This window comes from Limanda limanda, chromosome 16, assembly GCF_963576545.1.
Source record: "Limanda limanda chromosome 16, fLimLim1.1, whole genome shotgun sequence".
Classification (NCBI taxonomy): Eukaryota; Metazoa; Chordata; class Actinopteri; order Pleuronectiformes; family Pleuronectidae; genus Limanda; species Limanda limanda.
This window is the reverse complement of record NC_083651.1, coordinates 20,976,582-20,993,905: the sequence shown is the minus strand read 5'-3', so window position 1 is coordinate 20,993,905 and position 17,324 is coordinate 20,976,582. Positions and strand designations below refer to the sequence as shown.

General features: G+C 42.1%; 1 protein-coding gene across 1 annotated transcript in view; it reads right to left on the bottom strand.

Moving 5' to 3' along the window:
* LOC133021413 (ephrin type-A receptor 6-like) overlaps positions 1-8,047 on the bottom strand; it is a 140,626-nt gene extending 132,579 nt beyond the window's left edge. Inside the window, exon 1 of the mRNA XM_061088252.1 lies at positions 7,988-8,047. The gene's annotated coding sequence lies outside the window, so the exon portion shown is untranslated. The remainder of the gene's footprint in view (positions 1-7,987) is intronic.
* Positions 8,048-17,324: the final 9,277 nt, after the last annotated feature.

The following is a 17,324-nucleotide window of genomic DNA, read 5'->3' as shown; positions in this document are numbered from 1 at the left end:
GAATTCTTAATGAGGTAACGAATGAGATAAGCAGCATTAGATATAAAGTGTACTGCTCCAAACACTGGAGGTCATGAGTTAGATCTACGGGGCAAAAATCTTAATAATGTGAGTACAATGTAATATACAAGAGAGAGACTTTCCAAATGCATTAGAGATTTTGGAAAAACATTATCTTCACTTTAATTGGAATCGCTCTAAAGTGATCATTTCACCACAGAAGCTCATATGTGAGCTTCAGACCAGTGATTCTCTTTCTGACAAACTTTGTCTCACACTGGTTTAAAGAGATCACAATAACTAACTGAGCCACATTTCACATCTGTCTTTGTTTTATTTAGCAACATCTGCTATAATCTGCTTTATATCATTTCAGTTGGCGTTTTTCAGTGATGTTCAGTGACGAGCGAATGCAATTCAGAGCAAAAATATGAGACACCTGCTACTTGTTTGGTGCAATGTTTGTTCATTGCATGATAAGGGGGTTTTATCAGTCGTAAACTGAATCCCGAAGTGGGACCATCCATCAGATATACAACTGCCAGACCACAGCTTGAACAATAAAGCCACACATGACGCTGGGGTGAACATGCCCACTGGATTTGGCAAATTTTCTGCATCAGAAATTTTAATTGTATTTTGCCTTCCATTCATTTAGTGTATAGCACAATTAGAAACATAATGAAAAAAATATCTATCCATTTTATTGTATTACGGCACTTAGAAATATCAAAACCTAACTTTTAATTCATAAAAAAGACTAGGTATTAAAATGCAATAACAGATTGAATGTTATATGGCGCCAGAGTTGTGTTCCTTCATCAATATATTCTTTCTCTGCAAGCTTTACTCCCTGCCAGTTCCTTATTTAGACTGAACTATTGACCTGTTTGGATTTGGCACATCATGTTCTACAAAGATTTCCTTTCACTCATGAAACAGAACCAATGTCTCTCTGTCTAAACTATTACCTCAACCACAGATTCTGTTTCCCCCTCCTTGGCTGCCAATAGTTCCCATATTCATGTATTCAGCACCTGTGTTCAGCTTTAGCCGCTAACAACCTCCTTTCCCCTTCCCTTCCTCCATTCCATTCTCTTTTGCATCCATCCGGTCGGCTTCTCCCCTCCCGCTCCGTCTCTCTCCTCCTCTCTCGCCTTTCCCTGCATTCCTCACACGGCGAGGGTTAGCCCAAAAAGCTGTCAGGATGTGCACGGCTGTCAGCGAGATGCCGAGTGGGAGCACATTAGATATCAGCCTCGGTGTGTCCCTGACAAGAAACAAGCCAATTAAGGAATCCCCCGGCACTGCTTAAGCCCGGTTATGGCAGAGGTCCCTGAGATGAACACTGGTGCGCTAAATCATCATACCTTTTTTTTTATATTAGAGCCTCCGCGGGGAGAAGTTGAGTGATTCTGGATTATTCCCATCCCTTTTTTTGTTCTCGCGGAGCTGCCGGCCATCACTCAGCAGCGAGCGCCTTAGAGAAGTTTATCTGGGCTGTGAAGGACACTTGACATGCAGATTTCCCTCTCTCGTCTCCTCTCTGTTGCTCGGGCTCCCTGTCAGGGCTAATAGTATTAGGGCTGGAGGAAGTGCTGCGAGATAAGCCTCAGGTCATGTTGCAATCAATTACTGCGGTTAAATATTGCAATAAAAAGATTAAGGATTAGTATCGGCGGGAGAAGGGAGGCTTGAGAGGGTGGGCCGGCGATGTCCTGCGGGCGGGCGCACTTGAATGTTGTATTTATGTGTGTTCATCATTTTATATTCACAATTTATATCCAATTGCTCCCTGATGCCACCTCATATCCCCCCCGACCATCCTCCAAACTCAAAGACTTAATCTCACAGCAATCCTCTGAAAACTTTTTTTCCCCAAAACCGACAGACCAATTTGTTCTGGGGACTTAATGTCGATTAGCAGCTTTCAGGGTTTACACTGTTTTCTTTTCTACTTTTGACTGGAATGCTGCATGAGTATTATTGTTGTGCATAATATCTTCATTCAATAAGGATGCTGCCTGGCTCCCAACATGGTCTTTTAAGGATGACACTTTTGCATTGAAGCTAATTAAAGGATCTTCACCTCTGAGCCTTAATAGATAAATCTGGACCATCCATCCATTATCTTTAGAGCTTATCTTATAATGGCAGCGGGGGGACTGGAGCGAATCCCAGCTGACTTTGGGGGAGTGGCAGGGAACGTACTTGACAGGTCAGTTTAAAGTCTCCAATCGATCTAACTCCAGTCTGAATGTCTCTGGACTGTGGAGGGAGCCAGGCTACCTGAACATCCGAACTCCACAGAGGAAGGCCCCCGACCCAACTGGGATTCAAACCATGACCCCTCTTGTTGTGAGGCGACAGTGCTATCAAACTTTTGGAAAACACTTTTTACAATTTCTTTATTTGCTGCACTTTGTGACACTTGACTGGTTCAATTCGTCTATTATTACCACACTTCTGAGACAGGTCAAAGACAGTGGGACACTACAGGAAGAACAGATAATAGTAAATCTGCTGGGATTATTTGCAGATTTATACATATTTGGATTGCAGCCTCCCACGTACACACACACACACACACACACACACCCACACACACACACACACACACACACACACACACACACACACACACACACACACACACACACACACACCTCATCCCAAACTCACCTGCAAACACATATTGAGAAAGATGCCTCACTCTGAGCTGAACACTCGTGAGGTCTGCAGCCTGTCTAACTGAGCAGTTAAATAAGTTAACCAATGTGCTGGTGCTACGTTTATTTGCCCTCCCGGCTCATGTAACTCATCTGTTGCCTGGGATCTGACAATAGATCAGAACAGGATTATTCGCTGCCTCTGTGATGGACAACTTTCTTTCTTTGTCGTCAGACCTGCCTTTACGCTCAGCTGCCATTATAATTTCAATGAGTGAACCCGAAAGGCAACACTAGGCCTTCTTAATCCCTTAAATCTGTTTTATGTAATTCAATAAATACCAGCCCCCCCCTGCCCCCCCCCCCCCCCCCTGCCCCACACACACACCGAAGTGCACCAACACCACCCACCCACTACTGGGGAAATGACTCATGCATATTTCAGCAGTGTGCCTGCCCATTCTGAGTGGAGCAGCATGCAGACACCAAATCAACCCTCTTTTCCCACTCTCTCTCTCTCTCTCTCCTTCTCTCTCTCTTATTCACCCCTCTAACGCTCTGCTCTTCATCGCTATTCTGAATTTCAGAACAGGGGGAAGACAGAGAATTGAGACATACATGCCCCCCCCCCTCATGAAAACCCAGGTCTCTACACCTCTTTCTTTTAAGTATCTGCTTGCCTTTGGCATTCACACACACACACGCGCACACACACACACACACACACACACACACACACACACACACACACACACACACACACACACACACACACACACACACACACACACACACACACACACACACACACACACACACACACACACACACACACACACACACACACACACACAATGATAAACTAGAGGATAGATCAATTGCTGTTCAATATGCATAAGTCTAATGATTAAAACCTCTGGGGGTGAGTCTGTTTTCTGACTCCGAGGATATTCCCACATTCAGGAAAGTCATTAAGAAACATAGCAACAGCAGTCCTTCTTGAATTGTTTCCCCGTCCGTCTGGGTCCAATGAAACAGGTCAATTTAATTTCCAATCAGAGCAGGTAAAATAGAATCAGAGGGCACCTTGCATCAAGAACTGAGCGTGACCAAGACACATGATCGTGTTCACAGTGTGTAAACATCTGTTTACAGCTTCCCACGGTGCCGGAGAAGCCATAGACGTGAATCTACAGGGAAATACATTCGCCGGATGGAGGAGACCCGGCACAATTAATTAATTGATTAAAGTGTCTCAGGCTTTCCCAGTAATTTTCACTGTAATTAAAAGTATTCCCAGCCAAGGCAACTGTGATAATCACTCGTAAGTGTGTGCCCATTGAGGGAAATTTACAATTCAGCATTGCTAAATAAACTATTATACCATCATGACTGACAACTAAATCTTACCTGTAACTTTGACCATAACAAGAAGGCAAAGAGAAGCGTTTGGAAAGCTTTATTATTGGATGCCCACTGTTGCTTTGTGTAATGAGCATGTACCGTACACACAACAACAGAGGTGGAAGATACCAACATCTCTATGTTTGACACTGCTTTGTCTAATTACAAGTTTGTGGCATGATTTAAGATCACTAAACCAAAATTCCCAGGTATCAGCTCTGCCCGACATTATCTGGACTACACAGCGTTGTTCTCTGGTGTTTGATGGTTCGCTGATGTAGACTTTATCACCACCTTCTTGGCCAGGCATTCCTTTTGAAAGCATCCCAAAAAAAATCTCAGTGAGGAAGGGTTGTAAAGCAATGGCCTGTAAACCTTTATGTTTTTACTTGCTTTCAAGAGATTTTATATTGTGCTTCAAAATTTGGTAACTGTAGGAAAAACAACTATATCTCACAAGTGTGGGTTACTGCAGCAGCATGTATGCCAGGTTGTGTGTGTGTACGTGTTGTGTGTGTTTGTGTGTATGTGTGTGGGTGTGTTGTGTGTGTGTGCAGAACAAAAGAGCCTCAGGAGAGCTGTATGGGCGTGACAGGTACATGCCGCTGTTCTAAATTAAAGTTACTTGTTGTTGTAATCTTACTTCTTCTGTAAGGTTTACAATTCTGTACACAAACACATGCGATGTAGACATTTCAAAATTCATTGCTGCTTCCCATGGACATGTTGCGTCCTGCCACAGTGTTGTCACGCTGGCAGAACACAAGCATGTCGGGTTCCTTGTGGTTAACCTTCCTCTTCTACACAACCAATCATCTTCCTCTCGTGCCAGCAATGTTTACCGGCTATAAAAACCTCCATTTCCCAATGTTACTTCAATTCTATATCATATAAACAGCTAAACTGCTTCCAGCCTCTTCATCAGGTCGTCATATTGGAGAAGTTATAGAGTTGGAGCATATAAAATTATTTTGAGGTGCACATTTGGAAGCAGTGACGTACAGCGTGTCCAGAGCCAGACGCTGCAGCGGGTAACTCTGACAGGCGGCTACACGGTGCACTGCTGTATCCGCCTGATACCAGGCTGTGTCTAATATGGTGCGGATTGACTTCCTCTCGCTGGCTCCCAGGTAGCGAGGGGGATTTAAACTATTTTACCTCCCCAGATCTTCACACCTTCCCTCAGGCTCTCTCACCCCGATGCCTTAAATATTAATGGTAAATCGGAGGATAGTGGATGAGTGAGGAGGGGAGAGGGATGACAGCTTAATCATGGGGGCAGCAGCACCTCTCTCTCTCTCTCTCTCTCCTTTTCCTCAACGCTGTGGGCGGCTGTCACCACGACCTACATGATGTAATCACCTCCATAACCCTGATATTGGCCACTAAGGGCCTTGCAGAGAGAGAGATGGAGACAGAGTAGGAGGTGGACCTCAGGGACCCTGCTGCTAGGATCATTTAAAGTCAAAACCTACATCAGGGATGGACATCGGAGAAGAGCTGAAAAAAAGTTTACTGCCACAGCTCAATTAAACACAGCCTCCGTCCAAGTGCAGCCACTTTTAGACAGACATCACAGGTTGCTTTGGTTTTTCATGGTTCTTATCTCTCAATTTCTTGAATCCACACATTTTACTTTCTCATGAGAACTGTTTAATTATTCCATCATGAAATCACACTTCTGGATCAATCCCTAATTTAAAGCTTGTTTCCACTTCACGTCTTGATAGCCATTAATGGTATTATGCATATTTTGGGTATTTTAAATACATTGAGCGCATTTTGCCTGTATACCCAAAGGTTTATAGCACAGGTTAGATTAATATTCAATTAATATATTGTATATTTTCAGATATGGTCAATTGTAGCTACTTCCCAACCCTGATATATTAATCTGACATTGACATTACATTATACATGTGTGAGAATTTTCAGCATTGAATGTCATGTCGCATTACTTTCTAGAAATCCCTCGCTGTAACTATGGAGATGCTCATGACAAGCGTCTACATCACTTTAAATTGAATCTTGAAATATTTATAATCATATTCTAAATGGATATTTTTCTTCTCCTCATCAGACGTCAGGGACCACTGACACAAAATAAACGAATTGTGTCATGAGAGCTCACAACTGATGAGCGATGAGATGGATCACACTTGCAAAAACAAGCATTTGCCTCATTAAATAAAGCACTTAATAGTTGACATTTTGAAAGGTGCTGCATAAGAGAAGGTTAAACACCACTGGCATTTTCCCGACAGGAACCCACTGTTGTTTAACCTCGTTTTTTATGAACAAACAAGGAGCAAACACAGTCAGCAGAGTCAAGGAGCCTCTCTGCCTCTCCCTATACATAGTCTCCATCTTGAACCGGGCTGTGCTGTACTTAATGTGCATGGAAACAGTGCATATGAACAAAGAAGCACGAGGCAGCCAACTCAGCTTTTTGTTGCTTACCGCATACAACAAGAGGACATTTTCAATCAGTCCTGAAGGGATTCTGACAGGACAGAGATCAAAACATGAAGGTTTTTTCGATCCCAGGATGTTACGGCTTCTTGTCAGCACATCTATATTTTATGACGCCAATATACATTCGAGTTTGGCACCTGCTGCTGTTTCACGGATTTCCAGGCAGACAGAAAACTGGAGCTGGAGGCACTTACAGCAACAACAAAATGAAAATACCCCCTTTTGGGTCGCTGACTGACAAAAATGCAACATAAGGTACAGCCCATGCAGGCTCTCTAGTAACTGGAACATTGGGTTTTTGCAACCTGTAAGTTTTTTAACTCTTTCCCTCCCAAGGATAAACAAAAATGGAGGGGTTGCAGAAGATTGACAGGGATTGGAATTGACTTTTATCATGACTTATTAAGATGGTGATCTTGCCACCTGAACAATGTGTCTTACTCATTATTGTTCTATTACTTGGTTGAATGGACATCTTCACAGTCAAAGAGAAACAGTCATCTCGTTATTCATTTATAAAGCTAAGCTGAAGCTAAATTATCATCTTTAAATGTAGAAATAAACTTGTTTTTCTCAGTTTGTAGCTGTCAGGAGCTGCTCTGCTCGTATTTACATTTCTGTATTTAGATCGGCCCGTTCCTGCCTGCAGCCCTCCCTCCTCTCTTCTCTCTGCAGCTACGATGATGATCATGATGGTAGGTATTGCTCGTTTAGTGACCTTTGGTTGTACACTATTTTCCATGATGCATTTTTACAACATAGATGGTGATAATCCCTTGTATGTTTGAAGGTCTTCCACACTAGCTTGATGTTAATTTGCCAACCAGCAGATATTAGCGACCACCAGTGGAAGCTAAAGATGCATCATCCATTGTGTTCCTTACTGTTATCAGGTGTTTCAGCAGCACATGACACCCTCTGCTCAGGCAGGCCCACCACTGGCTGATCTGACCTGGGGCCCAGTTGGGGTCTCTCCTGATCCAGAGCCATTGGCTGCAGCGTACTGCAGTCCCTGGTGATTCTATTATGGTCTGGCGCAGGGAATGTCTGAGATTCAAAGCTTTTTGTGCAACCTTATGGTGGGTGTTGCATTCAAGCTCCTAAAGCCAACCTCCTCTGGGTGTCATAATAAATAAAAGTAAAAAATATGTGCAGGACACATGATCAAAATATTGACATGCAACGTTGTGTTTGGTTTTGTAAGTTCTGGCTGACCTTTGGCTAACATTAAAAGACTGAGTGATACAATCGGAGCTTCCTTAGAGACCGAGGCTCATTATCTGTCTCTGACTATCAGTATTTCCCAGGAGAGTTTCGATCACTACTCACTCTGAACTGTTGTCATCGATGTAATTGATCTCATTGATGCAGCGTGATGCCATTCATACTGATAGTGACACCAAAAGAAATACAATCAGGTGAATAATTGTCCTTCTTACCCCGTTTATAGGATATGTCTTCCATCCCAACTCTCCGAGCACAGACGTTGTATCCAGCAGCACAACTGAAACGGGAAAAGGAAGAGAAGGGAGAAAGGAGCATTAGCAAACTGTCAACACTCTCAAAATCTTCTATTTTCACATTGGAAATTGAAATATCAGTCATAAACATGTTCATTTGGGAAATTTTTATATTATCTATGAAGAAATTGGTTTGTGGGATGAATATGTATGAGTGTGGTGGGGTTTACACAGAGAGCAACATTTTTTCTCTGCTATGAGCGGAGGAATTCGGAGGCTGACGGATTGCAGTCAGATTGCTGTCAACAGTCCATTCCCCCACCTGACATCCTGTGCTCCCACCCACAGCTTCACTGGAGTCTCCCTCACAACAACATGCTCCTGTGCTGCCTCTACATGAGGCTGCTCATGAGATATAATCAGGGATAATTAACCCTTTTTTTATACTTGTAAATGTTTCATTATGCCAAGTATTATTTCATGTAAATTAAAGCTTTTGGTATTACAATCCCCCAGAGTTTAATGTGCAGCGATTTTAATCTTGATAGTTTTGTCAGACAACTCTAACCTTGCAGGTTATGTTAGGAAGAAAAAACATACACAATGTAATTTTACCCTGGGAGATTCTGCCATCCTTGACAATATTTTGTCTTGCTCTCAAGGACAGCAGATTTAATAATTCAGGAGGAGAGAGTCTCTCCCGGCGTCGAGCCATTTACAGTGAAAAGAATCAGAAGTGGCTTCTTGAATTTACCTCCACTCTGATGCCAGAATAACATCACTAAATTAGGGTGGAAAAAAATGTATTTACCTGAGCTTGTGACAAGATTAGGGAATATGCAGGAGACTAGAGTTGAATTTTTCAAAAATCCATAAATATAACATGGAGCCAATCCAGTCACCTTGTCAACTGTGTGTCAAAAGCACAGTGTGTGTAACAATACAGTGTCATCCCACTTCCATGTAGATGCACTGCCTGGTGGAGTAGGTGTTAGGGAACCATTGGTATTCAGGCAGAGAGTGGTGGCTGGCACATAAAAACAACACTAGAGACTCTGGAGACTTGTTTAAAGCCAATCATTTGCTTTCTCGTGCTGTGAAACGCAGAATAGGCTCATCAGAAGGCAGAACTGTCTCATCTTTAAACTCGTCCTTGACTGCTCTTGTATTTCACGCTGAAAATCACACAATTGTGTGCTTAATACTCTGATTTCTCACCAATCATATTTTCTACTTAGATAATGACATAGTTCTAATTGTAAGTCAGTCGTGAAGGTCCATCCGGGGCTCTGCAAGTGGTCCTCGGGGGTCTCATTAGACCTACACATATCTCCATCAGAGACAGTCTTTCCTGAATAAATCGTCATTACCATCATTGCTGTGGGATGGCTACTTAACACAGGCCAACGTACACCAGAGGAGGGGGCTTCATTTCCGTGATATTACAATTTGTAAAATACGATGTCAAAGAAAAATGAAAATTTATGATTATATCTCTGTGAATGTGCTCTGAGGAAACCACGACAAGTAGAAAGGAAGAGGGGACACTTTTTCTCTGTTTATGAGCTGGTACACGTCTGATGGAGATGGTGCTGTATCTGCTCACTGAGGTTTTCATTGTATTCGTGAATATGTGTGCGTGTCATACACAAACAACACAAAGTGTTAGACGCGCTGCAGAGACACAATGTTACACCGCAACGTTTTGGATCAAGCACAAACGACACGTGTATCACAACATCCGAGAGTTAAGGGGAAGTTATCCAGGCAAATGAAACCGCAGTGTTGTCGGAGTAAACAAGTACGCAGGCAAAGTAAAAACATGTCGGTGTGGTTGTAAAGCAGGCACATGTATATTGAATCTACACAATGGAAACAGAAGTAGTCAGTCAAAGTCATAACATATTGTTTATTTAAAGATAAACATCCTTTTTAGAATGAACTACAAATATTGAACTCTATGTTAGGGAACCATAGAGTTACTGTATACTTCGGGAGAACATGATACTCCAACTTACCCTCTTTTGATTATGAATTACTGACATTATATTCTTACTAATGAAATATTTATATAAATAAAGAAAAGGAGATTAATAAAGGAATGCATTAAAGCAGCATTGGCCATCATAACCACTTGGGGGCAGCAAAACAAGCTGTAAACAAAACACTGACATATTGATAGAGATCACATGGTGTTGCTTTAAACGGACACAGGGAAGTTCTTAGAGGGTGCAGAGCAACATGAGCATTCGTTTCAGGGAATGAAGTATTCACTCTGTAATTTTACGCCCAACAGACAAATCTGTCCCTTCAGCTGCTCAATGCTCTTCAGGATCTATTCACTAACTTTGTCAGACAGCATACAGGGAGATTTGTTTTTGCTGAAGAGGTTCCCCTGCAGCGTCTAGAACATCGTTAATGAGGACTAGGTTGGCAAAAAACAAAATGATGAGCTGGAATCCTCAAATGATGAAACGAAAAAAAACACACCCGCACTCATCCTCTCTCCGAGCAAGAGTCCATTCACGTATAAAGGAAGACATAAAGCGGGAACTCGAGTGTCAGTGTTTAAATTAAAAAACTTCCTGAAACCTGGATCATTAGTGAGGTTTCAATGAATGAGAAAAATATCCTTTACTTCAGGGTTATGGAAATGTCATCTTTAAAAAATCTGTATGCCGCACGTGACTGACAGCTGCGGAGAGGTCAAATCTGACTCAGCAAAAATTAGCAGACACAGATGTAGGGGGAGCAAGAGGAAGAAATGGGCTGAAACAAATGTAAAAAAAATTATATATATATATATATCAAAAACTTCCAGTCTTTCAAAAGTTCATAGAGGGACAGAATCGTGACTTTTTTACTTCAGTGCTTCCCATCTTGAGCAGGACTCAGAAGCAGAACTGTATCTCATCGGGACCGTCCTCAGTAAATACAGGATAAATGAATACCATCAACCTTTCTTTCCCCTACTATCCGACACACAGCGCACATCAAGTCATGAGCACCAGATCATATTTCACAGCAAAGACTTAACAAGAACCTTTGAGCTTTGAACATGTAAAGCATCTAATAACTCCTGTTGTGTTACATCAATGTGAGAAAAGATGCAGAAAATGAACATTGATTTATGAAAATGTAGCAGATTATTCTATCGATTGACCGTCCTCTCTCACACACACAAGAAAAGGCTTCATGCTGATCTTTCTATCTCCTCATCCTCTCCGCTCTACTTGGATATAGCTTGGTCTGATATTTCCTCCATTTTGGATCAATTCCAGCGCCCTGTGTGTCTTTTTTCAACCCGTGACCGGGGTCCGTGCCTCGTCTGTGCCTCGTCTGTGCCAGTGCCCGGCTGGAGGACGTGCTGGCACTGCCACCAGTGTTAATGGACACCGTTAGGCTACTGTGGGCAGGTAGACAGCACGGCCCCTGGAGATTGGCCTAATTGCGGAGAGTTGGCGGTGTTGCTCACTGCAGCGAGCAGCTTCACACCTCGCTTTGCCATAAATAAAGAACAGCTGATGTACATTAGTAGGCAGCGAGGAAGCAATCTAGCAGGGAACACAACAGCAGCGGGTCAGAACTTCGTAGGAGCTAAGAAAAATAGTCTGATCTAGATGGAAAAGTTTCATGGAGGTGTTGAATCGGCTTTTGCAAAACTTTGCACCAAACTGTAAGAAAAATGCCCAACATCACGAAGGCTGTGCTTGTGGAGGATGACAGCTGCTTTGCAATGAAACACCTCCGGCAGCCTGACATTACACAAATTACTGGTATGACCTGACACCCGCAGCAGTGCACAGGAGGTCGTCCCTCAACCACAAGGTTCCTGCTTTCTTGTTGTGATATTTCATATCGGTTTGTTTTCGTTCGTTTGTTCATGTTTTTATGTGTGTTTTCAGATTCAGATTCAGGCATCTTTATTGATCCCAAAGAGGGCGATTCCTTTTGCAGCTCAGCCCATTCACGATCACACAAACAACATCCGATACGATATGTGCCAAAAAGCACAGGTCAACAATCAAAGAGGTCAGTGAAGGACATCAAGGTAAAGATTAATGAGGTCAAATAAATGGCAATACAAATGTTACACTTTTATCTGTGTGTGTTTGCGCATGTAAGACATGTTTTCATGTGTGTACACTTTTACCCGTGTCTGTGTGTTCTGCTTTGCTTTTAGCATTGCCTACGCATGAACTCGAAAACTGCCTGCGTAGGATACACATCCATCCATCTTCTCTCGCTTTCTTTTTCTCTCTCTCTCTATCCCTCCATAAAGCCATCTCTCAGCCAGGCACCCACAGACCCTGCCTGGAGCTGAGGGTCCTCTGGGACGTCCACTGGTTCGTTATAAATAGAACATGAGCCGACCAACTCATAAATATATGGAGCACAAGTAGACATCTCTTGTCTGGCCTACAGCCCTCGCAGGCCACGCAAACACCCCAAAATAACTACCGCGCTAACAACAGAACCCAGAGCTGGTGTCGTTCACTGTTGGCTCATGTAAATTTTGATCTGGAGTAGTTTGAGTATTCAGACGGAAGCAACAACGCTTCTTTGGGATGTCCATACCCAACACTGCTATTCCAGTGGGACTCAATGACTGTTTTCTATGTGTGGGTGAACTTGTCAATTTGAAACCAAACCAGTAACTTTTGTTGCCTGAGCCTGAGAAAAACAATTGTGTGACTGGAAAGGACAAGGTGCTAATGGAGTCATCTCACATCGGTGTAAATAGTTGAAAACATTGCATGAGGGTATTCTCACCAGGGGGCTGTTTTTTAGTTTGGTTAGAGTAAGAGGTCTTAAAAGATCCGTCCTGAATCATCTGATTTGTTGCACTATAAACAGTTTTAAAAGTTGAGATCACAGTTTGGATCCTACATTATTCACTGTGGCTGATTTGGTAAATTATATGATATTTTGCAGAGCTATTAAAGTATTTAGACATTCGTGACAGTAAATCTTTCTAACCAGGTTTTATACACGTTAGTTTCTGTTTTCTTTTTTTTAAATTTTTTTTTAACTTCCTTACAAAAACAAACCCCTTTTAATTTGAAGCCCTTTTTACACACCTAGTCCGGCAAGCTGTCTCGTTAAAAGACTAACAACAGCACTTGATAAACATTGATTTTGGTGAGTGTTTAAGTGATGAGCGCACATTGTCATTTAACTGTGTAAACAAGGTGCCGGACAGATGAGGGGATGATATGCTGTGACATTATCTGTGGCAGAAGCAATCCTGTCAGGCATGACAGCATTTTCCACACATCTCCGCACTCCAGTCGACAACATGCTCACCGACAGCAAAGGGAAATCTTTGAACGTGCTTGATTAGATGTGATATCAGCTCTAAGTTGTTTTTATATGAGGGATTTGTGAAATGGGAATTAGCAGTAATGCACAAGGTCGAGTGCTGATGCTGCACAGTGAGTCTGACATGTTGCCTTTCTGTCACAACAGGTGTTATTCTTTAATTTGGCTTCAGAGGCAAAGAGACTTTACTCATGAGACTGAAGCTACAACGAACCACAAAGTGCAACAGTGCTCTGGGAGCTATACGCTTTTAATAATACTTTACAGCAGTATTATGGAGAAAAGCACAATTACAGCTCTAATGGCAACAGACTCATGAACATGTAATTTTTCTCCATTTACTAAAACTTTCAGATATTTAACAACACTCATAGGATGACTAACGCATTGTCAAAGCATTACGTAAACTAGACGGGCACTGAATAGAAGGCAAAACCTCCAACAAGTCCCTTTCAATTCAGTCAAGCATCATCAAATGACGCATATTCATAAATATCAGTCCCTTAAATATGCTATTTTTGAATCAATATTTATCGAGAAAATGAGTTTGGAAAGTTATGCATTTTCCAGTTAACAGAAAAACTTGACTGAAAACATAATCTCATTTGCAAGAGTAATTTTCAACTAAGGAAGATGCTACAGTGAGCAGGTTAATGCCTTATTCATATTTTAATCTATGATAGTGTTCTTCTTTTTTCTTTGTAAAGCTGCTTATTTTTCAAAATTGGAAATTAGGCAAAAACACCTGTGTGGTTGTACCAAGGGTGTGTAATGCACTTAACTCACATACATTTCAGATTGACTCTCACAAAGTACTGGGCCGTCTCACCGGTCTGAAACCCAGTGTTCCGAAAGCAGCACAACCAGCGTGGCTTCGTTATTCATACAAACAACAGAAAATTTAATAGCAGTCATTCATATTTACTCATCCCATTTGTGATTTCAAAGGAGTTATTTCAACAATGAAGTTAATCTTGTTCACTCGGGGGCCATTAAGTTCTCACACGGTGCAACTCAACAATCATTATCTTAATCGAGGAAAGACTTTGAGAAAGCTGAGCCTCGACAAAATGAACAGTCTGCAGCTTGGAGTTATATTCGTCTCTCTCTGCAGGGGGCCCACAGGGAAGACCTTTCATTACATATAGCAGCATGTAGTCCCCACGTTTTTACCTGAGTGTGTGTGTGTGTGTGTGTGTGTGTGTGTGTACAGTTGTGGACATATAAGAAGAAAATAATGCATCTCTAGTGAGTGTCACAAAATTTACTTTAAATGAGCCCTGTCCTAATGAGGCAAAACATAATTTCGGATGTCCTGGGTAAGGTTCTGTAAATGATGTGAATCGTGGTTGTGTTAACATTTGTGTTAACACAACCACGAAACATGACAATGACGGAAACATGACACCTCAGTGAACCTGCTAATTTGTTCTTTTACTGCTTTATTTTGGCAGCCGAGATGCTGACGCTGCACGTTTTGACGCATTGAGCTTCCAGGCGATGTAACGTAAATAGCAACAAACATTGCCAGACTGTCAGACTCACAAACTCTGCCACTCACTTGAGACTCGTTCATGTGTAATACCACCCACACACCAGAGACTCTTTCATGTGTCGAAACTACTTCAATATCTATACCCATATTTATCAATACTCATTTTTTTCTATCCCGTGTCTAGTTTGAGATTCTATTGTTTTAATTTCATTTTATTGCTGCTTCTGCTTCGTCAGTACTTAGTTTAGTTCCCTCTCTGGTGCTTCATGTTTTGGAACGACAATAAATCTTCTTGAATCTGTGCTCTCATTGATTTGTGCATCTTGGGAACAATGTGTAACAGTGACTTTATATCATGCAAGATGCAAAACTGTTAAGCTCTCCTCAATGAATGGAGGACAATGCAAAGCCCTAATAAAGACAGCTGTGCAAACGTGTGTGTGCGTTTCTTTGTGACGTGTGTGTGTGGTTCCAAATTTACCACAGAAACATTCACTGAATCATAAAAACTGTAAATCGACAATGCGATAATGCTCCCGTGTAACATACACACGACACACAAACATCCACTGTGGGTTCCTGTGAGTCAAAGGTGCAGAGTTAACACTTCTGTGGCTGCTCTGGGTTTGACTGCTCGATTGATTTTCTCTGACAGCACACGGCTGCTGAATATCTCCTTCATCTGCAGCAGCCACGGTGAGATCAGTCCTCTGTGGGGGGTGCCAGGGAGATCACACACTTTAATCAGCCATCCACACAAATCAGTGTAAAGAGTTTGAATTTTAATTTCCCTGATAATTTTATGGCTGGATCTTTTATTTAGTCTTGCACTGAAAAACTAAGCTCCTCCTCATTTAAAAAAGTTTCCTGAAAGCAAAGAGCCAGCAGAGCCTCAATCGGATGCATTTGCTGCAATATAAAATAAAACATTCATACGTGGCGCTTTCATGTGACTCTTTCATTTTCCAAGGATTGATTCCTTTCTTGATTTTTCATGCATGAATCGCGCAGTGAGGGAAAAATAACGACCCGCGTAACGTCAGAAGTGAGGAACAAAGACACGATCTCTTGATTCACTGGGTCCGAGCAATCTCCTGCTCGGGAAAATTACAAGGACTCGAGAATTCAGGTTAGTTAATGAGATCTGGGGATGTTCACTGTGATAAGTATCACTTCTTTATGGGAAAAAGGGGAAAAATTAATAACAGTAAAGATTACGGGAGGAGATGAAGTAACGGGGGAAGCAAAAGATTCGTCCAAACGTGGCAGTGAGTGAGCGGAGCTTTGTCTGCAATCCCAGCTGAGTTTATATATGTGTGTGTGTGTGTGTGTGTGTATGTGTGAAAGGGCACACACAGAGGACAGGCAAAAAAAAAGTGATTGTTTTTTATTGTTCTCCAAATAGAGGACATCTTCCAATTTTGTCTGTGAAATCCCCCAATCTTTGGAATCCTGTTTGTCTGTGTCCAGAAGCATCAGTCGACACCGAAACGCCTCCAAGGAGCGGTGTTGAGTTGTGTTCCTCAGCCTACACACACTGTGTTGACTGCAGCCGAGCAGGAAACACACAAAATACATGTGTTTCATTTTCTCAGCTGTTAGATGGGCGGATATTAACGTGAATTTGGTAGAAAAACTGAGTGAAATACTTTTTTTTAAGGTTTGTTCCAATAACAATGCAAACCCAGGCAGTGGTGGAGGAAATACATGAACATTTTACTCAAGTGAAAGTACCGGTAAATGGATGATATGTACAGGAAAAGTACATATAGCGTGTCTCCTATTCCTTAATGTAACGCTCTACTACACAAGTGATACTGCTGCTGTGGGAGGAGGTGGAGTCTAATGTTAACTACCTGCTCTGATTGGATCAGTGGACCGATTTCTCCCATGTAATTGGTCCCTTTTAACAATAAGTAAAGAAAAGTGCTGATATTTTCTGATATTTGTAATGAAGTACAGGAGAGAAGTACCTGAAAGTAAAATATACCTAAGTAAAGTAAATGTAAACGAGAAATGTACAATAAATTGAATGTACTTAGTTACACCCCAACACTGAAACCAGTAGTGAAGTGTGAATCCACTGAGACAAACCCTCTAGCATTAGTTTGACCAATCGGAAAAGCGACACATTGAGAAACCAGCGTGTTGTGTCAAGGTGGAGAAACGTTAACGTCCTCGTCACCTAACTAGTGACTTTTCTTTTACATCAGAGTTGTTATCAGTTTTTCACGGAGCCAGCGACTGGGAGTGTGCTGCCGCGGTCCCAGACCAGTCGATATGAGGGACTGGAGCACAATAGAAAGCAGAGCTCAGCTCAATCATTCAATCCGTGGCAGAGAAAAACACAGAGTGAGGTTGTTATGTAGCAGCTGTCCAGGGGAACAGCGAGTAGCATCACTCTTATTGAACTCAGAGAACAATAAAATATAACCTGGGGGGGGGGGGGGGGGTGGGGGGGTAAATCCTGCTGTGTCCCCACACAATCAATAAGACTAT